Source organism: Lissotriton helveticus, chromosome 1_2 (assembly GCF_964261635.1).
Source record: "Lissotriton helveticus chromosome 1_2, aLisHel1.1, whole genome shotgun sequence".
NCBI lineage: Eukaryota > Metazoa > Chordata > Amphibia > Caudata > Salamandridae > Lissotriton > Lissotriton helveticus.
In genome coordinates this window covers 439,838,985-439,864,121 of record NC_136058.1, presented here as the reverse complement: position 1 = coordinate 439,864,121, position 25,137 = coordinate 439,838,985, and the positions used below count along the sequence as shown (strand labels likewise).

At 51.0% G+C, this 25,137-nt stretch overlaps 1 protein-coding gene across 2 annotated transcripts in view; it reads right to left on the bottom strand.

Moving 5' to 3' along the window:
- Positions 1–22,831, bottom strand: part of LOC144807672 (uncharacterized) — a 97,646-nt gene extending 74,815 nt beyond the window's left edge. Inside the window, exons 1-2 of one of the 2 annotated variants that reach the window (XM_078673308.1) lie at positions 22,638–22,831; positions 6,033–6,097 (exon numbers count right to left, since the gene is read on the bottom strand). The gene's annotated coding sequence lies outside the window, so the exon portion shown is untranslated. The remainder of the gene's footprint in view (positions 1–6,032; positions 6,098–22,637) is intronic. The other variant, XM_078673307.1, reaches the window with a different exon arrangement.
- Between the last annotated feature and the right edge of the window lie 2,306 nt (positions 22,832–25,137).

Genomic DNA, 25,137 nt, shown 5'->3' with positions numbered 1-25,137 from the left:
ATAACACAGGCCAGGCACTAGGAGAATCTGATGCAAACAATACAATAACACAGGCCAGGCACTAGAAGAATCTGATTCAAACAATGCAATAACACAGGCCAGGCACTAGAAGAATCTGATGCAAAAAATGCAATAACACAGACCAGGCACTAGAATAATCTGATGCAAACAATGCAATAACACTGGCCAGGCACTGGGAGAATCTGATGCAAACAATGCAATAACACAGGCCAGGCACTAGAAGAATCTGATGCAAAAAATGCAATAACACAGGCCATGCACTAGAAGAATCTGATGCAAAAAATGCAATAACACAGACCAGGCACTAGAAGAATCTGGTGCAAACAATGCGCTTACACAGGCCAGGCACTGGGAGAATCTGACGCAAACAATGCAATAACACAGAACAGGCACTATGAGAATATGATGCAAACAGTGCAATAACACAGACCAGGTACTAGGATAATCTGACGCAAACAATGCAATAACATGGGCCAGGCACAAAGGTTGAAGCAAATACTGCAAAAACATGGGAAAGGGACTAGAAGAATCTGGTGGACACAATGCAATATCACAGGGCAGGCACTAAGGGAATCTGATGCAAACAATGCAATAACACGGGCCAAGCACTAGGAACATCTGACACAAACAATGCAATAACACAGGCCAGGCACTTGGATTGAAGCAAATAATGCAATAAAACAGGCCAGGCACCAGAATTGATGCAAACAATGCAATAACACACACCAGACACCAGAAGAATCTGGTGTAAACAATGCAATAACACAGGTCAGGCACCAAGAGAATCTGATGCAAACAATACAATAACACGGGCCAGGCACCAAGAGAAACTAATGCTAACATTACAATAACACGGGCCAGGCACTAGGGTTGAAGCAAATAATGCACTAACACGGGCCAAGCAGTAGGAGAATCTGACAAAAACAATGGAATAACACGGGCCAGGCACCAAGAGAATCTGATGCAAACAATGGAATAACAAGGGCCAGGCACCAAGAGAATCTAATGCAAACAATGCAATAACACAGGTCAAGCACTATGAGAATCTGATGCAAACAGTGCAATAACACAGATCAGGTACTAGGAGAATCTGATGCAAACAATGCAATAACACGGACCAGGCTCTTGGATTGAAGTAAATAATGCAATAACACTGGCCAAGCAGTAGGAGAATCTGACACAAACAATGCAATAACACGGGCCAGGCACTTGGATTGAAGCAAATAATGCAATAACACGGGCCAACCACTATGAAAATCTGACACAAACAATGCAATAACACAGGCCAGGCACGAGGAGAATCTGATGCAAACAGTGCAATAACATGGGCCACGCACTAGAAGAATATGATGCAAACAATGCAATAACACGGGCCAGGCACTTGGATTGAAGCAAATAATGCAATAACCCGGGCCAAGCAGTAGGAAAATCTGACACAAACAATGCAATAACACAGGCCAGGCACCAAGACAATCTGATGCAAAAAATGCAATAACATGGGCCAAACACTATGAGAATCTGATGCAAACAATGCAATAACATGAACCAGGCACTTGGATTGAAGCAAATAATGCATTAACACAGGCGAGGCACTAGGAGAATCTGATGCAAACAATGCAATAACACATGCCAGGCACTCGGAGAATCTGGCACAAACAATGCAATAACACAGGCCAGGCACAGGAAGAATCTGACTTAAGCAATGCAATAACACAGGCCAGGCGCTGGGAGAATCTGATGCAATCAATGCAATAACACAGGCCAGGCACTAGAAGAATCTGATGTAAACAATGCAATAACACAGGCCAGGCATTGGGAGAATCTGATGCAATCAATGCAATAACACAGGCCAGGCACTATGAGAAGCTGACACAAACAATGCAATAACACAGGCCAGGCACTCGGAGAATCGGATGCAAACAATGGAATAATATGAGTCAGGGACTAGGAGAATCTGACAAAAACAATGCCATAACATGGGCCAGGCACCAGCGTTGAAGCAAATAATGCAATAACACGGGCCAGGCACCAAGAGAATCTGATGCAAACAATGCAATAACACGGGCCAACCACTATGAGAATCTAATGCAAACAATGCAATAACACGGGCTAACCACTATGAGAATCTGATGCAAACAATGCAACAACATGGACCAGGCACGAGGAGACTCTGAAGCAAACAATGCAAAAACACAGGCCAAGCACTATGAGAATCTGATGCAAACAATGTAATAACACAGGCCAGGCACTAGGAGAATTTGATGCAAACAATGCAATAACACAGGCCAGGCACTAGAAGAATCTGTTGCAAACAATGCAATAACACAAGCCAGGCACGAGGAGAATCTGATACAAACAATGCAATAACACAGGCCAGGCACTAGTTGAATCTAATGCAAACAATGCAATAACACTTGCCAGGCGCTAGGAGAATCTGATGCAGGTGAGCATGTAATACCTGGCGTGATCTAGTGTACTGTGTGGACAAGAGGGTGGGAGGGCAAAGACTAGTTTCATATGGACTGAAGCATGGGCAAAATTAGCAATATTTTAAGGAAGTATTTACCATATAGTAAATCATGCAGAGTCAGTTTTTTTTGTGCCAGGTACGGGATATTACGTACCAAGGGGTGTCAGAGATATTATAAATTTTCCTACAAGGGTCATCTGCTTTACAAAGAATTTCAATATGAGGAGTGACTCTAAAAAGCAGCGACGGGACATGCAGTGAGAGGAGAGAATGCAGAGTATCACTAACGTTATGGAACAGCACACAACTTTAGAGGCTACTTAGATACAGGGAGACACCTGAAATGGGTTCTGCACCTCACTTGAATCCAGAACACGAAAGCGCCTTTACACACAGACCAAACATCATAGGAGGGGCCGAGGGGAGACATAACATCTAATCCCGGCTTTACCACTTTACCTAAAGATGCTGGAAATAAACACCAGATGTTACTTCTCGACAGGGCCACTATACAGGTCCTTATCTTGGGATTGTAGTCCCTCGGCCTCTCCCTCACGATCTCCACCACCCCACGTGTGGTTTACTGCACTAGGAAACTGTGCAACCAGGAGACTCTGTGTTTAACCCTGACTTACCAATTTGTAAAATATTGAGCTTTAGGAATCACTAAGTAAATTTATGCCTCCCCCATTTATGTCCAAGATCGGGGTATTTACTACCATCCTAAAGTTGTAAGTAAAACCGTGCTTTTAAAAATGGGCCCAGACTGTGGTGATGCGTCTGTAACTAAAGATTCCTTCCAGCGGCTCCTGGAATGTTGTTGTTGATGCGTTGCCAGGAGTGTTCCCAGCAGTTACGTTCCTGGTGCAGTTGGGTGAGTGGTGAATAAATCTTACCCTTAGCCTACCGATGACACGAGAGTTTGATTACCACATAGACATTGCCTCTGGTGGGGGGGAGGGGTACACAGCGCCCACTCTCATGGACTATTCACCAGAATTTAACGTGGCCAAGTAATAACCTTTGGAAAAAGTAGTCCTGTGTTCGTCAGACTTAAACTGTTTAGTACTAGGCAAATCCTACTCTTTCTGTGCCTCTGTCCCCTGATTTGACAATGTGGACAGGAGGATGGATGGAAGAAATAAACATGAAAGGCACGTTCCCAGCTCAAACCACCAGCATGGATTTCATTCACTCATTCAGAGCTGCTTAAGTGCAGGTCTCCGCACTGCATATCAGCATCTCTAAAGGCAAACACTGTCGAAGCAAAGGGAGGGGGAGAGCCCTATGATCCTCTAGAGCCTAGGCCGCTCACTAGAAAATGACAACGAATGACTCAGGGGTCTAACAGGATAAACTCATCCAACTCAAATTTGAGGTCAACGTATTATTTATCACCTTAATGGTGCAAAAGTCACTCTGGAATGAAATGAACACTATTCGAATAATTAATGTTTGATTTATAATAAAGGCATTGCTGTGCTGCAATAAAAGAAATCAGCGGCAACAATAGCTATTCTCACAACAAAGTGTACTTATTTCAAGTTTGGCTTGCATATTTTACAAGAAGGGGATAAAGCGACAACTGATAGACAACATTATAAAGCTTACCAACATGCCTTATGAAGGTTACTGGTACTTTTAGAACAACACAAAGGTTAAGGAAAAGCCGAAGTATCAAGTTAGTTCATAACCCCTTATTAATATGACCACATAACCACCGTCTCCAGGTAGGAGCGCCTAATTACAAAAGGCCGGATAATACGGTGAATTACTACAACGCATGAAACTGTGACTATGACATTGATCTATCAAAACATTTGAATTCTACGTTTGTTCTTCTCGTTAGGTGTTGATCCTGGAAGATGTAGGCTGATGGATTTCGGGCTTGTGCTTTATGCACGCTTCAGGACTTTGCGGAACGAACGTCACCCAAACATCGCACCATGTTGAGGAGGCCATTGGGGTGAGAGTTGGTCGCTTAAAATGGAGCGCCATGATAAAAGAACTGTTCGAAGAAGCACTGGGGTTACCAGCTTCTCAAAAGGGCATGTCCTCTGTTTAGATAGCTGTCCAGAGGGCCAGAGACCTGGGTGGGGCCAACAATGTAAGCAATGACCCGGAGCCGCCATGGCTAACTTGTAACTCCTGGGTCAGTTTGCTTGTTTGGTGGCTGCAAAGAATCGTAGTATGCTTATATGGTTGGGTTGCTAACACGATCTACAAACTGGCATGTGGACACTCACTTCGAGATCCTTGCTGCCTGGCAGCTCCGGCCACCCAACTAGCAGGACTTTTATAGCTGAGATGTGTGCACCCTGCCAGGCTGTTCCAGTTGTGCTGGCATCACCGAGCTGCACTAGATGAGTGCGGGCAATGGAGCAGACCACCCGAGGGAGCGACAAACCTGGAGGTTCACGGTGACAAAGAGTAATTTTTTTTAAGATTACTGTGAGGGTGTTACCAGTACTTCTTTAATGCAGTATTTTAATGGAAACCTTAACAAAAGGTTAACACTAGCTACAGTATGATTGTGGTTACTAAAAATGTAACATGTGATAGCACAGTAAGAATTTACACTTTTTCTCTTTTTCTCTTTTTACAAATTATGCTTGACTGATCTTATACTCTGTACAGCCCATCCTATAATTTGTGTAGCCTATTTTATATTTTGTTTAATTCTTTCTTTAAACTATTGGCTTTCCTATTCAAAGTGCTGTCTCTCACGGGCAGACGTCACAGCACTGTAAAAATATACAAGTCACTATTCCCTAGTGCACCAACCAGGATTCAAATTAGCGACCCTCCAGTTTGAGACGAAGATATCAGAAATTATAACACTAAGCCCAGTGCCCCAGGTGATCTGAATGGCGTCTGAGTTGAGCCCATTTACATAAACGCAGGCCATAGGCTGTGTGCCCAGCAGCTACATACGTGATCTCAAACTCCCTGACATACCAAACCGCCTAAATGTCTCGATCATAAAAGGCTACTCCAGGGAGTCAAATGCCTCCTCTGCACTCCCTGAACAGGTCTCACCTCCTCAGCACAGCACAGGCCTCACCTCTGCTGCACCCCCTGGACAGGTGTCAGGGTGCAGGAAAAAGGAATCAAAGCTCTTCTTTGTCTCGTAGTATCTGCCATTGAACCGGCATTGCAAAGGTCACCCGCTCGCAAAAGGTCGCGGGTGATTATAGCACGTAACCGGGCATTCTCCCCTGTACTACCAACAGGGAGGACCGCGGTGGAAGTTGCCGGTCTAGTCCTGAGTTCCTGGACATAGACATGAGGTCTAGACCAGCTGTGAAGTGCGCCGGTTGATTTTAGAACCGAGGCACTTCACCAACAGATTTTCAGCGATTACTTAGTCACGTTCTTTCTGTAGTCTAGTTAGATAGAAAAAGTGCAATTTTGTGCCAGGCTTAGGCACAGGTTAGAGTTCTTCGGTGCGTCGCTTAGTTAGGTAATTTAGAACTAAAGAGAAATACCAATTTAAAATAAATAGGAAAAAAGAAATATAAAGAGAAGAATAAATACTTACCCATTGAATACTTCAGTTCCTGATTTCTTCGTTGCTTGGTTGACGGCGGAGGCTCCAGAAGGTGCCTAAGGGAGAAGTAACAAGAATTCAGAAGATAAGAAAGTAAGGCAGAGAGTGAATGAACGAATGATTGAAAAGGAATAAATTAACTCACAGAGTTAAAGGGTGCTAAAATGTTGTTTATAATGCAGGTTACCAAAGAATAAAATACTTATATTGAAGAATAGAAGAGGAGCAAAAGCCATAGGCACTCTGGCTAAGGAAATAGAGAGAGAGAGAGAGAGAGTAAGAAAGTGGAGAAGGAATTGAAGGGAATTAGTAATGGTGTGCTTTTCTATTACAGCGATTTTTACTCATGCTTAAAGATAGAGAGGGAGTAAGAAAGACAAAAAACGGAGTACGGCAGAAAGTAAGAAAAAGAGTGGAAGCGCCCGAAGGTCAGGCAGTCTCTTCTCTGTCCCATTACCCTTCCCCCCGGCTGGGTTTGCAAAGCCACTAGTTAACTCTTCAGTTGGTGGCTGTGGGAAAACCAGTTTTGGAATTTAAAAAATCTCATAGTTCTGCTCGTGGGAGTGTCTGCACTGTCAGTAAACTAAACCCTTGACAACAGGCCTAACCTCCTCTGCACCCCCTGGACAGGCCTCACCTCCTCTGCAACACCTTGGACAGGCTCACTTCCTCATGCACAGCTCCTCTTCTCCCCAGGACAGGCCTCGCCTCCTCTGCACACCTGGACAGGCCTCACCAAATCTGGACACCCTGGACAGACCTAACCTCGTCTGCACCCCCTGGATAGGCCTCACCTCCCCAGCTCCCGCAGGAGAGGCATCTTCTCTGCACCCCCCAGGACTGACCTCACATCCTCTGCACCCCTGGACCGGCCTCCCCTCCTGTGTACCCCAGGGCAGGCCTCACTTCCTCTGCTATCCATGGACATGCCTCACCTCCTCTGCTACCCATGGACAGGCCTCATCTCCTCTGTATCCCTAGACAGGCCTCACCTCCTCTGCAGCCCTGGACAGCCTCACCTCCTCTGCACCACTGGACTGGCCTCAGCTCCTCTGCACCCCTGGACAGGCCTCTCCTCCTCTGCACCCCTAGACAGGCTTCACCTGCTCTGCACCCCTGGATAGGCCTCGCTTCCTCTGCACCCCTGGACAGGCATCGCCTGCTCTGCCCCCTGGATAAGCCTCATCTCCTCTGCACCCCTGAACAGGCCTCTCCTCCTCTGCACCCTGGACAGGGCTCTTCTCCTCTGCACCCCTGGACAGACCTCACCTCTTCTGGACCCCTGGACAGGCCTCACCTTCTCTGCAGCTCTGGACAGGCCTCACCTCCTCTGTACCCCTGGACATGCCTCACCTCTTCTGGACCCCTGGACAGGCCTCACCTCCTCTGCACCCCTGCACAGGCCCCTCCTCCTCTGCCCCACCTCTGGACAGGCCTCTCAGTGAAGGATTCTCATTAAGGACAGAGGAGTCCAGAGTTCATTCCACCCCATCCAGCGCCTCTGACTCCGCCCTGAGTCTCGGGGCGCTATGCACATTCCCTGAAGAAAGACACTGCACCCCTGGACAGGCCTCGCCTCCTCTGCACTCCTGGACAGGCCTCAGCTCTCATGCACCCCTGGAAAAGTCTTTCCTCCTCTGTACCCCTGGAGAGGGCCTCAGCTCCTCTGGACAGGCCTCTCCTCGTCAGACCCCCTGGAGAGGCCTCTCCTCCTCTGCACTCCTGGACAGGCCTCTCCTCTTCTCCCCAGGACAAGCCTCACCTCCTCTGCACACCTGGACAGGCCTTACCAAATCTGGACCCCCTAGACAGGCGTAAACTCGTCTGTACCCCCTGGATAGGCCTCACCTCCCCAGCTCCCGCTGGAGAGGCATCTTCTCTGCACCCCTCAGGACAGACCTCACATCCTCTGCACCCCTGGACAGGCCTCTCCTCCTCTGTATCACAGGACAGGCCTTACCTCCTGTGCACCCCGTAGACAGGCCTCACCTCCTCTGCCCCCAGGACAGGCCTCACCTCCTCTGCTACCCATGGACAGGACTCACCTGCTCTGCTCCTCCTGGACAGGCCTCACCTCCTCTCCTGCCCCTGGACAGGACTCACCTCCTCTGCACCCCCTGTATAGGCCTCACCTCCCCAGTTCCCGCTGGAGAGGCATCTTCTCTGCACCCCTCAGGACAGACCTCACATCATCTGCACCCCTTGGACAGACCTCACCTCCTCTGTACCCCAGGGCAGGCCTCACTTCCTCTGCTATCCATGGACAGGCCTCACCTCCTCTGCTACCCATGGACAGGCCTCACCTCCTCTGCTACCCATGGACAGGCCTCTCCTCTGCACCCCTGGACAGGCCTCACCTCCTCTGCACCCCTGGACATGCCTCTCTGCCTCTGCACCCCCTAGGACAGGACACACCTCCTCTGAACCCTTGGAGAGGCCTCACCTCCTCAGCACCCCTGGACAGGCCTCTCCTCTGCACCCCTGGACAGGCTTCTCCTCCTCTGCACCCCCTTGGACAGGCCTCACCTCCTCTGCACCCCTGGACATGCCTCATCTCCTCTGCACCCCTGGACTGGGCTCACCTGCTCTGCACCCCTGGACAGGCCTCTCCTCCTCTGCACCCCCTTGGACAGGAGTTACCTCCTCTTTCATACCTGGACAGGCCTCTCCTCCTCTGAGACCTGGACAGGCCTCACGTCTTCTGCTCCCATGGACAGGCCTCTACTCCTCTGCACCCCTGGACAGGCCTCACGTCCTCTTCTCCCCTGGATAGGCCTCACCTCCTCTGCACCCCTGGACAGGCCTCACCTCCTCTGCCCCCTGGACAGGCCTCTCCTCCTCTGCAACCCTGGACAGGCCTCTCCTCCTCTGCCCCTCCTCTGTACAGGCCTCTCGGTGAAGGATTCTCATTAAGGACAGAGGAGCCCAGAGTTCATTCCACCCCATATAGCGCCTTTGACTCCGCCCTGAGCCTTGGGGCGCTATGCACAGGCCCGAAGAGAGACACTGCTCCCCTGGACAGGCCTCACCTCCTCTGCACCCCCTTCAAAAGGACTCACCTCCTCTTCACCCCTGGACAGGCCTCTCCCCCTCTGCACTCTGGACAGGACTCTCCCCCTCTGCACCCCCATGGACAGGCCTCACCTCCTCTGTACCCCTGGACTGAACTTTCCTCCTCTGCACCCCTGGACAGGCCTCACCGCCTCTGACCCCTGGACAGGCCTCACCTCCACTGCACCCCTGGATAGGCCTATCCTCCTCTGCACCCCTGGACAGGCCTCACCTTCTCTGCACCCTCTGTGCAGGCCTATCCTCATCTGCACCCCTGGACAGGCATCACCTCCTCAGACCCTTGGACAGCCCTCATCTTCTCTTTTCCTATGGGCAGGCTTCACCTCCTCTGCACCCCCTGGACACGCCTCACCTCCTCTGCTCCCCCTGGACAGGCTTCACCTCCTCTGCATCCCTGGACAGGCCTCTCCTCCTCTTCACCCCTGGACAGGCATCAACTCCTCTGCCCACCTCACCCATTACTACTGCCACAACGCACCTGTCTGGATACATCACAGCGGGTTAAACACCTCACCCGTTACTATTGCCACAATACACCTGCATGGATACATCACTCGAGGTTAAACGCCTCACCCGTTACTACTGCCACAACGCACCTGCATGGATACATCACTCGAGGTTAAACGCCTCACCCGTTACTACTGCCACAACGCACCTGCATGGATACATCACAGCAGGTTAAACACCTCACCCATTACTATTGCCACAACGCACCTGCATGGATACATCACAGCGGGTTAAACACCTCACACTATTGCCACAACGCACCTGCCTGGATACATCAGAGCAGGCTAAACACCTCACCAGTTACTATTGCCACAACGCACCTGCATGGATACATCACAGCTGATTAAACACCTCAACCGTTACTACTGCCACAACGCAGCTGCATGGATACATCACAGCAGGTTAAACACCTCACCCGTTACTACTGCCACAACGCAGCTGCATGGATACATCACAGCAGGTTAAACTCTTCACCCGTTACTACTGCCACTACGCAGCTGCCTGGGTACATCACAGCGGGTTAAACACCTCACCTGTTACTACTGCCACAACGCAGCTGCCTGGGTACATCACAGCGGGCTAAACACCTCACCCGTTACTACTGCCACAAGGCACCTGCATAGATACATCACAGCAGGTTAAACACCTCACCCGTTACTACTGCCACAACGCACCTGCATGGATACATCACAGCAGGTTAAACACCTCACCCGTTACTACTGCCACAACGCACCTGCATGGATACATCACAGCAGGTTAAACACCTCACCCGTTACTACTGCCACAACGCACCTGCATGGATACATCACAGCAGGTTAAACACCTCACCCATTACTACTGCCACAACGCACCTGCATGGATACATCACAGCAGGTTAAACACCTCACCCGTTACTACTGCCACAACGCAGCTGCATGAATATATCACAGCAGGTTAAACACCTCACCCGTTACTACTGCCACAACGCACCTGCATGGACACATCACAGCAGGTTAAACACCTCACCGTTACTACAGCCACAAAGCACCTGAATAGATACATCACAGCTCAGATCACTTCTTAAAACTTTCCTCTTTACTATTTCATACCCTTAGATTTTGTTTCACATCCTTTTCCTCTACGCCCCAGCACAGCGCCAAGAAACCTAATGGTGTTAGCCGCGCTCTACAAATTATTTTCAAATCAAATCAAATCAAACAGCGGGTTAAACACCTCATCCATTACTACTGCCAAAACGCACCTGCATGGATACATCACAGCAGGTTAAACACCTCACCCGTTACTACTGCCACAACGCAGCTGCATGGATACATCACGGGGGCTAAACACCTCACCTGTTACTATTGCCACAACGCACCTGCATGGATACATTAGAGCGGGCTAAATACCTCACCTGTTACTATTGCCACTATGCACCTGTATGGATACATCACAGCGGGTTAAACAACTCGCCCATTACTATGGCCACTACGCACCTGTATGGATACATCACGGCGGGTAAAACACCTCACCCGTTACTATTGCCACAACGCACCTGCATGGGTACATCACAGCGGGTTAAACACCTCACCCGTTACTACTGCCACAACGCACCTACATGGATACATCACAGCGGGTTAAACACCTCACCCGTTTCTATAGCCACAGCTGCGTGGACATACAAACATGCTTCAGGGCCCTCTGAACCAGACGCACATGGCATCCATTTGCCCAATCTAGGGACGAATAACCCCACCATGCCTATTCTTTGAACAATGTAGATTGTTTCTGTGTTTTAGCCAATATCCACCATGTTTTAGTTTAGGCGCTATATCTTTAGGTGTTCGCCTTACACTCACAACCCACCTGCCCACAGCCTGCTAGGTAAACACGCGGGCAGAGCCGTCTGAGTACCGCGACATGGGGACAGTTCCTTCACATCACCTTACTTACATTTCTATCATGATATACATGGAACAATTAGTTATAATGATCACTGGTGCCGGGACCGACCGTTGTGTCTTCTTCAGTCAATTCTGGTTACACAGCTCACCAGCTGTAGGACGACAGCATGCTATATCACAGGAAATGATGAGTTTGAATAAGTGTGTCTGAATGGCATATTCTGGTGCCTAAAACTGCCAGCAGAACACCGGATGCATCCATCCCATGTGCAATAACTGAAATAGCTGGTTGCTTTAAAAATTTCACTGCAGCAGCCACTTTAAAAGAAACTCGTCCAGCACCCTGGCGGCAAGGCCTGGGATCAAAGGCCTGCATAATTTTCTGTTAAAGGCCAGGCAAACCCCGTCACCACAGCTTCCAAGAACACAGTCAGGATTTAAGAACTCCATGACACCACAAACGGTTCAAAAACAACTCATCTGGCAAGCCCAGACCCTCCCAACCCATCCTCAAGACTCCATCCCACACAACTAGCCAGCCCTCACATTCATACAACCTGGGCAACACACACTGTGTGCTGTAGAAGCCACAGGGAACACAAGACAATTTGGTTCATACACTTGCTCACTTACTTTGGGTCCTTAGGGAAGGGTAGAACATCAACCATTAAAAGTTAACTGTTTTCTGTTTTTACTGCATTTAAAAACAAGCGCGCACGCCTCGCAGTAAAAGTAAAAAAATCAAGAGGACAGGAGGAGGCAGTAGGGGCAGGGGAGAGAGGAAGGGGCCTGCACCTGTTTCCCTTGCGGGAGCGAGCACGAACCATCTGTTAATTACAAACAGATGGTTTCAAAGCTCGCTCCCACAAGGGAATCACCAAACGTGCACACGTTGCCATTGAAAGCAATGCAAAGCGTGCACATTTTTGGCAGAAAAAGGAAATTGATAACTAAAGGTCTCCTCCTATGCGTGTTGCGTACGCGAGACCTAAAAAACTAGTTTGGTTTAATGCATGATAATATCTATGTAGAACTTGGTAGCCCCATACATGTTCTGGAAGTGTATTTATTTAATTTAAAGCACCATGTGATTGTGAGTTAAATATGAATTTTCCCAGCAGGTGTCGACACAGGAATAATCTACACGCTAAGACTCCTGCTGCTGCTCTGTCTTTAGGACTCTCTGCCGTGCTTTCATTTAACATTAGTGGTGAACATTTGCCCCGGTCAGCAGTCATGAGTAAAAGGTCGCTACTCACTACATTGATAAGTTTCCTACAAACATTTTTATACGAATGTGAACACACACAGGCATGGAAGAGACCACTACGGCCTTGCACAAAGGGCCCCCTCTTACTTTAAATATTCCCCAAGCTTTGCAGAGAAGGCAGAGAGAGAACGGAGTACCCTGCAGGATGGACTGCACCTCTAAATGAAGACAAGAATAAACCTACAAGCAGCTGATATCACCCTGAGGAGCCGCGGAGAGCCGGCGCAGACGACGCATCCTTTGTGCAGGTGTAACCTTCGGATCAGGCCAGGGCAAGGAAGGGCAGCTTGTAGGGGATGCGGACATGCAGCTGCAGTGCGACCACAGTGTCTGCTCCTCACCTCCTGGCAGCCAGTGAAACACAGGCACTGGAGCTGCGAATGAATGATGGCACCCTGCTCCCACGTGCTCCAGTCATCATAAGACGCGCGGGAAGCCGACGCCTCGAGTCTGCGCAGTGTGTCTTTAAAGTCCGGAACACAAAGTGCACAGACTCAAGCTCCCAGCTTTCTGTTTGCCTGCAGCCTCTAACCCACCCTTTCGCCACTCGTCATAGGGATGAATCCACCCCCTATGACGAGTTGGGAAAGGGAGGGGCGACCATCCTCTCCACTCCCTGACTGACGTGGATCCCCTGCACTGGGACTAATATTGCCAATTATTAAGTTCCAGAGAACGATCGTGCATCTGCACTGCAATTCCCAAAAGCAGCGATTGCTGACCATGCTGGGTGGCCATGCTGGGTAGCCATGCTGGGTGGCGATGCTGGGTGACCATGCTGGGTGGCCATGCTGGGTGGCCATGCCGGGTGGCCATGATGGGTCACGATACTGGGTGACCATGCTGGGTGGCCTTGCAGGGTGACCATGCTGGGTGACCGTGCTGGGTGGCCATGCTGGGTGACCATGCTGGGTGGCTATGCTGGGTGGCCATGCTGGGTTGCCATGCTGGGTGGCCATGCTGGGTGACCATGCTGGGTGGCCATGCTGGGTGGCCATGCTGGGTGGCCATGCTGGGTGGCCATGCTGGGTGGCCATGCTGGGTGGCCATGCTGGGTGGTCATGCTGGGAGGCCATACTGAGTGACCATGCTGGGTGACCATGCTGGGTGGGGTTTGAGTCTAAAATGGTGCCTGTTCAGAACCATCTGATTACTATTCCAGGAAATGATCGAAGTAACCCCTTCTTTCCTGAGCTCCCGCGATAAACTGGATCACTCAGTTTTGTTGACGAAGTTTGTTGGCCAACGTTTCTTCAGCTGAGTGCTTTGGTGGTGAGTACGCCCGCCCTGCCAGAGATCCGGCCTCCACTTGGGAGAGAGTGAAACCCCTGGTAAGGGCTGAGTCGGCCGAACTTTTTAGCGTTGCAAGCCTCATCATAGTTTAGTTCTAACTCGAAGGAATAGACTAAATGTAACCTGATTTCTTGCGCTGCCACTAAAGACCATTATTAGTTGAAACAATTCCAGGGAAGGCAGCTCCATAGAGACATAACAGTTTGGCTGAAGAATAAAGAACATGATTCATGAATATTATTGTTCAGTTCATGTAACTTTCTTTCGCACCCAGATGACTTAACCTGGGGCGTTGAACTATTGAAGGAGAGGGAGAGAAATGTTTAATGAAACTCTTTACGGAATGTATCCTTGTAGCAGTGTCTAGAATCGGGTGTAGCTAAGGTGTTAAAAGGTTAGCGTTGAACAAGTGACTTCACCTGATCCCCTTCATCTTGCGGCCTAATTTTAAGAGAACCCGTATACAAAGAGAAACCCTCAAAAAACAGAATATATAGAGAGAGAGTTCTAAGTTCACCAAACAGGGTAAAAAAGCCTAATCCTTCAAAAGCGGGGGATGTTTTATGCGGAACTCAAAACTTAGGTTCCATCTGAATATTATGTATGCTCTCTTTTTAAAATCTCGCTCCTCGCAGTTCATATCCCCTAAACCCCTTTCCCTTGCCTGGCCACTCCAATACTCTGCGCTAACACAGAATTCAGAGTTGGTGGTGCCTGAAGGTGGATTTCTTGATCTTCGTACAGACCTGGAAGAAGTTCTGACTTAAGAGAAACACACCACTGTCCTCCCACTACTCAGGAAACCCCCTCAAACCCTTAAACGCTCGACAACCACAGGCCGATCTCCCTGCGACCATTCCTGGTTTACGTCTTGGAGAAAATGGTCAACAGACACTTTGTTGAATACCTCAAGGACCACCATCTCCTCAAAACCACTCAGTCTGGTTGAGCCCCAATCACAGCTTGGAAACTGTCCACATCCCTGCCATCAATCAATCAATCAATCAATAAATTTATAGAGCGCACTACTCACCCGTAGGGTCTCAAGGCGCTAGGAGGGGGGGGTGCCTTTACTGCTCGAACAGCCAGGTCTTGAGCTTCTTCCTGAAGGAGAGGTGGTCTTGGGTCAGGCGCAGGTCGGTCGGAAGGGAGTTCCAGGTCTTGGCGGCCAGGTAGGAGAAGGACCTTCCTCCTGTTGTCGCTCTTCGGATGCGGGGGACGGCGGCGAGGGCGTGGCTGGTTGATCTGAGGTGGCGCTTGGGAGCGTAGAAGTTGATCCGGTTGTTGAGGTAGCTCGGGCCTTGGTCGTGTAGGGCTTTGTGTGCGTGGGTGAGGAGGCGGAAGGTGATTCTTTTGTTGACGGGGAGCCAGTGCAGGTCTCTCAGGTGTCCGGAGATGTGGCTGTTTCGTGGGATGTCGAGGATGAGTCTGGCTGAGGCGTTCTGGATCCGCTGGAGTCTCTTCTGGAGTTTGGCAGTGGTTCCGGCGTAGAGGGCGTTGCCGTAGTCCAGTCGGCTGGTGACGAGGGCCTGGTTGACAGTCTTCCTGGTCTCGGTGGGGATCCACCAGAAGATCTTCCGTAGCATGCGCAGGATGTTGAAGCACGACGAGGAGACGGCGTTGACTTGTCTGGTCATGGAGAGGGAGGAGTCCAGGATGAAGCCCAGGTTGCGTGCGTGGTCCGTCGGTTTGGGTGCGGTGCCCAGGGCGGGGGGCCACCAGGAGTCGTCCCAGGCGGAGGGCGAGGAGCCCAGGATGACATCCGCATGACTCTGGACACAAGAGACATGGTGATCTCATTCTCCTGGTCCTCTCTGTAGAGTTTGAGACAGTCTCCCATCCCTTCCTTATCCAACGCCTCCAGGAGATCAGAATCCAACGAGACGCACTCCGATGGATCTGCTTCTTCCTGACTGGAAGAACCAAGTCAGTCATCCTGTCACCGTACACGTTGCATGCCGGTGACCTTGTCTGCTGAGTTCCACACAGATCTTCCCTGAGCTCGACCCTCTTTAATGCATACATGATCCCTTTAGCTAGAATCATCCACTCTCATAACATCAACGTTCTCTCCTACACTGACACACAACTGTCTCTCATGGTCAAGACGCCCAGTACCCAGATGAAGTTTTATCCCTGTGTGACTGGAATTGCCCACTAGATGAAGATCAACTGTCTAAAACACTGACAGACTTAAACCGTGATCTTTGGGAAAAGCACATCAGCGTGGGACTCCACCTGGTGGCTACTAAAGACAGGACGAACATCTACCCTCACCACCCATGCCAAGAATCTCAGGAATGTCATAGACAGCAAACCTTGACCCGCCAGATCAACGCCCTCGCCTCCACCTGCTTCAACTCCCTCCACATCCTCTGCAAGACCTTAAAGTGGATCCTCACTGAATGCAGAAAGACAATCACCCATGCACTCATAACGAGCAGACTGGACTACGGCAACGCCCTGTACGCCGGAATCAACAAAACCCTGCTACACAAACTCCAGACCACCATCCAGAACACCTCAGTCCTCTGAATCATATTCTCGTATGGGCACCCTCAAATTTAGAGATGTACAAATAACAGTTTTGTAAATTGGCCATTGTGACAGAAATTCACAGATGAAAATGTTGTCACAAACGGCATTTTTGTCCTACTCATTTTCAATATTTCGTTATTTCAACAGTCAGCATCTTTGGGAAAATCTTGAGGGATCTACACATATGACCCCTTTGTGAATTCTGAGTTTTGTCTCCTTTTAGAAATCTGCAACTTTCCTGGATCCCCCCTGGGTTTCACAGTGGATTCCACCAAAAACTGTAAGAAAGTTGAGAGCACAAAAAATAGGCAAAATGGGCTAAAACTGTTGTAAAAAAATTGTTTTTGTCCCTACAAGCTGGGAAGATGGTGACCTTAGCACAGAAACAGTTCGATGATGATATTTATAGGGAAAAAAACAGTTTTCTCTGGAGCACTTTTTCCCTATTTTGCCTATTTTCTGGGTCCCCTCCAGGGGAATCCAGAAACCCTGGGTACCTTTACAATCCCCTGGATGTTAGACATAAGAGGGTGCCAAATTTGCCATGGGTACCTTTTGTGAAAAAAAGTTATGTATCCTAAGCACAAACTACCCAAAATACGTTAAAAGAAAGTGCTCAGCACGTGGGGGAGGGGAGAGAGAGGGGCCAGCAATTAAAGGGTCAATGTGAGCAGTTAACAAACATTTCAGGTAGATTTTTTTTTCCAGAGCGAACAATTAGGGGAATTTTTCAGCACAAAACTACTAATCCAAACAAATCTGTGGTATTTGCACATTGGATCTTTCGTTAGTTGAAATGGTTCTTTAACCACTTGGATGCTAAGGTGTTTTATGGCTTCCCATGTAATTTCCATTGAAGTCAATGGAAACTCCATGACGAGCTGGGCTCGTCATGAGCGTCGAAGGGGTTAAACATGAAGCTCCTGGTTTGATCGGAGTCAATTACAGGGCAGAAGTTACACAACATTGTGAAGACAGAGGCAACATTGAGCACAGGGGGGCAGTAACATTTGTTGTACATGCACATGCAGTGTATGCCTTTGAAATGTTTTATTCATGGGTGAACTTTGATCCTATAGATGCCGATACTACGCTTTCCACTCCTACAAAGATGCAGCCGTTCCTACTCAGCCCCAAGCATATCACGACCCGGTGGACCCTTTCACCCGTTCAGTCACAAGAATGGTTTGTTGGTCACTTAGCCCCCACATACCTCAGAATGTCAGACAGGGTTCCCTAAAGTGGGGTCACCTGATACCGTCCTGGCTCGGTACACACAGTATCCTGTATAGGTGGCTCAGACAGTATGTATTGCAGAACAAAGCAAGCAGAGCGGGTTGAGTCAGACCTGTACCACAGACTCAGGGTTCCACACAAGCAATCTGTCCACGGACTATAAGCGCGCCTATGGGCAAAGTGCCTGTAAAAAGCAACAAAACTGCCTTCTGGATCGCTTGCAACACCAACCAGAGGAGCAGCATTGGGGCGATGAGACGTCCCCTTCATGGGCGGTACTACCCGATGTACTAAGGCAAGAACAAATGAGTAGAAGGCTGCACCAGCCCTATATCTAGGAATGAGATGAAGTATCAACCGTACTAACCATGGCACGCCGTCATGGGCGGTACACCCGATGTACTAAGGCAAGAACAAATGAGTAGAAGGCTGCACCCTCCCTAGATCTAGGAATTAAATGAATGGGAAATCTTAAAACAGTTTTCCTCAATAATGCTGAGCCGAGAAGCAGCGGCTTTGGCTATGCGCCAGAGGCTGCAGCAATCCCTGTTCAAGAGTGTGAATAGGAGCCACCTAAAATGATTTTGAAACATATACTTCTGTGGGCGTGACACCTTGGGGTCACGAGCCATCAAACCGCAGCTCACAACAAAAAATTAGACTGAGGGTTCTGGTGAGGAAAAAAATACACCAGAGACTAGAAAGGATGTAAAAAGACGAAAAAGACAGTAACACAAAAAGAAAAGGACTGGATTTCCATCAACTCAGAAGTCCAGGCAAGGTGGATACAATTTGACGGGCCATACAAAAATATAACAGCCAGACTGGCATCTGTATTCTAATAGCATTACTTCTCGTTCTTTTTGGGCAAAGAGGAGTGGACGGACCGAATACCACAGAAAAGTGAGTGTACTAATCAGAAAAGCGAAACAGGACAAGATGCTGAGGTTAGTGTAAAGACAGAAGAGAAAGGTTGAACTCTATTACTCACTTTAAAAAGAAAGAAAGGAACTTGATTAACTAAAGAAAATGCCCTGCAAACGACGGATTCTTCTGCGGAACAGGATTTGGGTGACGCCGCTGGTGGACAGCCAGCTGAAGGGAAAATAGTGCACCAGATTCTTCGAGAACTTCTGTTGGTGAGTCAGACTGAAGAATACATACAGTCTGGAAATCTGATGGACATGTAAATCCTCCAGATAGTGTTCAGATTGTAAAAATACTAATTGAGAGCTATACATACACACATTTAAAGCTATATTCTGTCCACATTTATCAGCTGCCGACAACATCCTTCTTGCAGAGGGTCACAGTCCCAAGCCTTCATAAGGGATGAGCCCTCAGGAGAGGAGGTAAAATTGTTAGCATTTTCCTCCTACAAACCCGGGGACATGAGGGAAAAGAATGCGCGTGAGTAAGCTTTAAAGTAGGCTCCAGCGCTGTATGGAATCCAAGAAGGGTGGGATAAAGAATCTATTCTACAGGTCATTGCTGAGCCCCAAAACAGGCTCAATATCCTCCGAAGCCAGAAGCAAACACAACATTAAAGCTATCCGCGGTCAGCTGAAGATCACGGCATTATAATGCCTTGTAGTTGTACATTGAATAATCCTCTTTTTCCAGTTTTAAAACCTGATTGAACATGCAGAATAGTTTTAGATTAAAGTCACACACACTCTCATAAGCTGTACAATGGACTTTTCAGACAAAATATAGCGCCTGAGAGGGAGTGTCTAAGCTCTTTCTCAGTTCTGTTATACATGATTGCCAGTGGCTTTAAGAATAGTCCTGGTTTATTTGCAGCATCAATTATGGAACTCTTACAGAGAGATCCAGAGGCGCCATCTTACATTGACAACATTTACACAACAGATGGTGACGCGGAGCAACACCCTACCAGGGCCGAGTGTACAGTGACAATACTGGCCACAACAGATGATGACGCAGAACGACACCCGACCAGGGCGGAGTGTATAGTGACAATACTGGTCACAACAGAGGATGCCGCGGAACAACACCTGACCAGGGCGGAAAGTATAGTTACAATAGTGGCCACAACAGATGATGACGCGGAACGAAACCTGACCAGGGTGGAGTGTATAGTAATAATACTGGCCACAACAGATGATGGCACGGAATGACACCAGCCAGGGGGGAGTGTATAGTGAAATTACTGGCCACAACAGATGATGACGCAATGGCCTGCATCTTTAAGTGGAGTTGATATAACATTTGAGTATGATCTGACTCTCGGCATTTAAGAATTTATGCACTATACACAAAATATACCACAAAGTCCTAATATCCTACCCACGGAGGACTATAAGAGAGTCTTCTATACAGATGGCTCTGCACGTCCTGTGGTTGATTATAACACAGAAATACTCCGTGACATGTGCTGCATGCAGGGAAATTGTGAAAACGCCAACTTCAAACCACTATAGACTCACATTAAAAACTTTGGTGACCGCACTGCACAGCTCGCAGATATTCACGCCTTGCTGCTCACATGACAGAAGGCTGATCCATCCATTCTCACACTGATAGTGTCAGATTCATGCATCCGTGCAAGGGTACAATGTCGATTTAGCACAATGGCATTTGAAAGGTACCAGAGGTTCAAAAAGGAAACGCATTAAAAATAAGCAAGCGCAAGGAAAGCGTTTTTCTTTTTTTTAATTTGAATTTTCCTTCATCGTCGGCTGTTGACTCCCTTACCCACCCCACCCCGCCCCACCACCTTTACCTGCACGGGCAGCTCCAGTGCACAGATTCCTCATAGTGCACTAAGATGCAGTGCACAGATCCCGGATAGAAGTGCCCAGCTCAGCCCCCAGGGGCCCCTGGATAAAAGAGCCCAGCTCAGCCCCAGGGGCCCTCGGATAGAAGAGCCCAGCTCAGCCCCAGGGGCCCCGGAGAGAAGAGCCCAGCTCAGTCCTAGGGGCCCCCAGATAGAAGAGCCCAGCTCAGCCCCAGTGCCCCCGGATAGAAAAGCCAAGCTCAGTCCCAGGGCCCCCAGATAGAAGAGCCCAGCTCAGCCCCAGGGGTCCTGGATAGAAGAGCCCAGCTCAGCCCCAGGGGCCCCCAGATAGAAGAGCCCAGCTCAGCCCCAGGGACCCCAGATAGAAGAGCCCAGCTCAGCCCCAGGGGCCCCGGATAGAAGAGCCCAGCTCAGTCCTAGGGGCCCCCAGATAGAAGAGCCCAGCTCAGCCCCAGTGCCCCCGGATAGAAAAGCCAAGCTCAGTCCCAGGGCCCCCAGATAGAAGAGCCCAGCTCAGCCCCAGGGGTCCCGGATAGAAGAGCCCAGCTCAGTCCCAGTGCCCCCGGATAGAAAAGCCAAGCTCAGTCCCAGGGCCCCCAGATAGAAGAGCCCAGCTCAGCCCCAGGGGTCCCGGATAGAAGAGCCAAGCACAGCCCCAGGGGCCTCTGGATAGAAGAGCCCAGCACAGCCCCAGGGGCCCAGGATAGAAGGGCCCGGCTCAGCCCCAGGGGCATCCCGGATAGAAGAGCCCAGCACAGCCCCAGGGGCCCCGGAGAGAAGAGCCCAGCTCAGCCCCAGGGTCCCCGGATAGAAGAGCCCAGCTCAGCCCCAGGGACCCCAGATAGAAGAGCCCAGCTCAGTCCTAGGGGCCCCCAGATAGAAGAGCCCAGCTCAGCCCCAGTGCCCCCGGATAGAAAAGCCAAGCTCAGTCCCAGGGCCCCCAGATAGAAGAGCCCAGCTCAGCCCCAGGGGTCCTGGATAGAAGAGCCCAGCTCAGCCCCAGGGGCCCCCAGATAGAAGAGCCCAGCTCAGCCCCAGGGACCCCAGATAGAAGAGCCCAGCTCAGCCCCAGGGGCCCCGGATAGAAGAGCCCAGCTCAGTCCTAGGGGCCCCCAGATAGAAGAGCCCAGCTCAGCCCCAGTGCCCCCGGATAGAAAAGCCAAGCTCAGTCCCAGGGCCCCCAGATAGAAGAGCCCAGCTCAGCCCCAGGGGTCCCGGATAGAAGAGCCCAGCTCAGTCCCAGTGCCCCCGGATAGAAAAGCCAAGCTCAGTCCCAGGGCCCCCAGATAGAAGAGCCCAGCTCAGCCCCAGGGGTCCCGGATAGAAGAGCCAAGCACAGCCCCAGGGGCCTCTGGATAGAAGAGCCCAGCACAGCCCCAGGGGCCCAGGATAGAAGGGCCCGGCTCAGCCCCAGGGGCATCCCGGATAGAAGAGCCCAGCTCAGCCCCAGGGGCCCCGGATAGAAGAGCCAAGCGCAGCCCCAGGGGCCCCTGGATAAAAGAGCACAGCCACTGAGGCCCCCAGATAGAAGAGCCCAGCACAGCCCCAGAGGCCCCCAGATAGAAGAGCCCAGCTCAACCCCACGGGCCCCGGATAAAAGAGCCCATCTCAGCCCCAGGGTCCCCTGATTGAAGAGCCCAGCTCAGCCCCAGGGCCCCCAGATAGAAGAGCCCAGCTCATTCCCAGGGTTCCCCAGATAGAAGAGTCCAGCTCAGCCCCAGGGGCCCCCAGATAGAAGGGCCCAGCTCAGCCCCCGGGGCCCCGGATAGAAGGGCCCAGCTTAGGCCCAGGGGCCCCGGATAGAAGAGCCCAGCTCAGCCCCAAGGCCCCCGGATAGAAGAGCCCAGCTCATTCCCAGGGTCCCCCAGATAGAAGAGTCCAGCTCAGCCCCAGGGGCCCCCAGATAGAAGGGCCCAGCTTAGGCCCAGGACCCCCGGATAGAAGAGCCCAGCTCAGCCCGGCTCCTGCAGAGATTCCCTCCAGGATTATTCAGTCTATTTCTACAAACACAGCAGAAGCTGCTGACAATCTCCTACCTGAGTAGAGACCTGTGCAGACGTGTCCAGGCTCCCTCCCCCTCCTGGGGGGCCGTGGTGGGGGGGGGCAGACCTGGGGTCTGAGGGAGGGCAGGTGGAGATCTGGGGCCTGAGGGGGGTCTGTAGATGAAGGTAACTGCACAGACAGATGAGGTTCCTTCCTCCTCTGCAACAGGCTGCACACAAGGAGAGACAGGAAGTGATGTCCTCCCCGCTGCTGGTGCTGTCTCTGCAGCTGCCGACCTGGAAGAGGAAACTCTTCTCCTTACATCCTATGTGCAGATCAGTGGGTTTCATCAGCAGGCGAGGAGCGCCCTCTGGTGGCTGCTGATGGAACCGCCGCAACCAGGCTCCAGCAGAGAAACAAGCATTGGCGCCTGCAAAGACACAGGCATGGTTGTTTCACTCACAGTCCATGTCAGGGTCTCATATGGGAAGCAAGCATTGGCGCCTGCAAAGACACAGACATGGGTGGACACTCAGAGTCCATGACAGGATCTCGTATGGGAAACAAGCATTGGCGCCTGTAAAGACAGAGACGTGGGTGGACACTCAGAGTCCATGACAGGATCTCGTATGGGAAACAAGCAGTGGCGCCTGCAAAAACACAGACATGGGTGGACTCTCAGAGTCCATGACAGGATCTCGTATGGGAAACAAGCATTGGCCCCTGTAAAGACACAGACGTGGGTGGACACTCAGAGTCCATGACAGGATCTCGTATGGGAAATAAGCATTGGCGCCTGTAAAGACACAGACATGGGTGGACACTCAGAGTCCATGACAGGATCTCGTATGGGAAACAAGCATTGGCGCCTGCAAAGACACAGACATGGGTGTTTCTCTAAGACGCTCACAGTCCATGACAGGGTCTCAAATGGGAAACAAGCATTGGCGCCTGTAAAGACACGGACGTGGGTGATTTTTGTTAAGACGCTCGCAGTCCATGGAGACAGGGTCTCATATGGGAAACAAGCATTGGCGCCGGTAAAGACCTGGGGGTTTAGATGTGACAGTCTGCGTGATGTGATAATAAACTCGTGGTTGGCTCGCAATTGTTTTACTTGTACTTCTCAGCTTGTAGCTAGCTGTTGGGCAGTGTGATGCTGCTGTTTATACTCGCGCTCTTCAGCGGATTGCTCCGTTCTATGCAATGGCGACCGTTGTCTTCGTGGGTAAGGAGATCACCGAGCTGCGCATCGTGGCCTGGATATCAGGGGAATCAAAACCGCACTCATTCCTCACCTTAAACAGCTGAGGCACTGTTACAGTTCTTGTGCCATTTTACAAAGGGTGAGGCCGTGTTTAAATCAATCCTCTGTCAGGGCTGTGGTTGTCAGTCTGGGCTGTGGTTGTCAGTCTGGGCTTTGGCTGTCAGTCTTGGCTGGAAGAGATGGAAGGGAGTGTGAGAGGCAGCGGGTCCTCGTGGAATCCTGTTGGACTCGGCCTCGTGGCGTGGTCCTACCCCTCCCGCATGGCGGGCCTGGGACGACATCGGCCCTCCGTCAACCCGCTGTCGACCCCCCTGAACACGAACCATCGACGAGAGAAGCCCCCCTGGCAACCCACGGCTCTCCCCCCTGGGACCCCGGCGGACCCTGCTCGCCAACACCACCGGTCTGGCGACCATGCCAGGCCACCATTTCCGGCCCGACTCACCTTGGGCCCATCACGTCCCGAGCACGTGGCCGCAGCCATCCCTGGCCCCGGCCTCAGCGAAGCCCCGACATCGAGGCACCAAGATCCTCCCAGGTGGTAGAGTGGCCACTTGGCGGAGCCCGGAAGAGGGGAGTTTCGAGGGGCCTCCAGCCATCCCCGGACGCCTGGTATCGATCGCCCTTCAGCCTCCCTGGGCGCTGGCTCCACCCCCCTGCTGGGTGTCTGGACACCTTCATCCCGGCCCCTCTGACCCCAGGCGCGAGGGTCCGGACATCAAAGGACTCCAGTCCTATATCTGGGCCAGCCCTGGATTAGGACTTCAGTTGTATCTTGGAGTCGAAGCCCTGCTGACCTTGTCGCGGCTGATCCTGATCCGAACTCTTGCACCTGGAACCTTCGAGGCCCTGCTGACGCTGTCGCGGCCTGACCAAACTGAACCACCTTCGAGGCCCTGCTGACGCTGTTGCGGCCTGACCAAGCTGAACCACCTTCGAGGCCCTGCTGACGCTGTCGCGGCCTGACCAAGCTGAACCACCTTCGAGGCCCTGCTGACGCTGTCGCGGCCTGACCAAGCTGAACCACCTTCGAGGCCCTGCTGACGCTGTCGCGGCCTGACCAAGCTGAACCACCTTCGAGGCCCTGCTGATGCTGTCGCGGCCTGACTAAGCTGAACCACCTTCGAGGCCCTGCTGACGCTGTCGCGGCCTGACCGAACTGAACCATCTTCGAGGCTCTGCTGACGCTGTCGCGGCCTGACCGAGCTGAACTATCATCGAGGCCCTGCTGACGCTGTCACGGCCTGACCCCTTGAACTATCCACGCACCAGTTGGTGCCAAGACT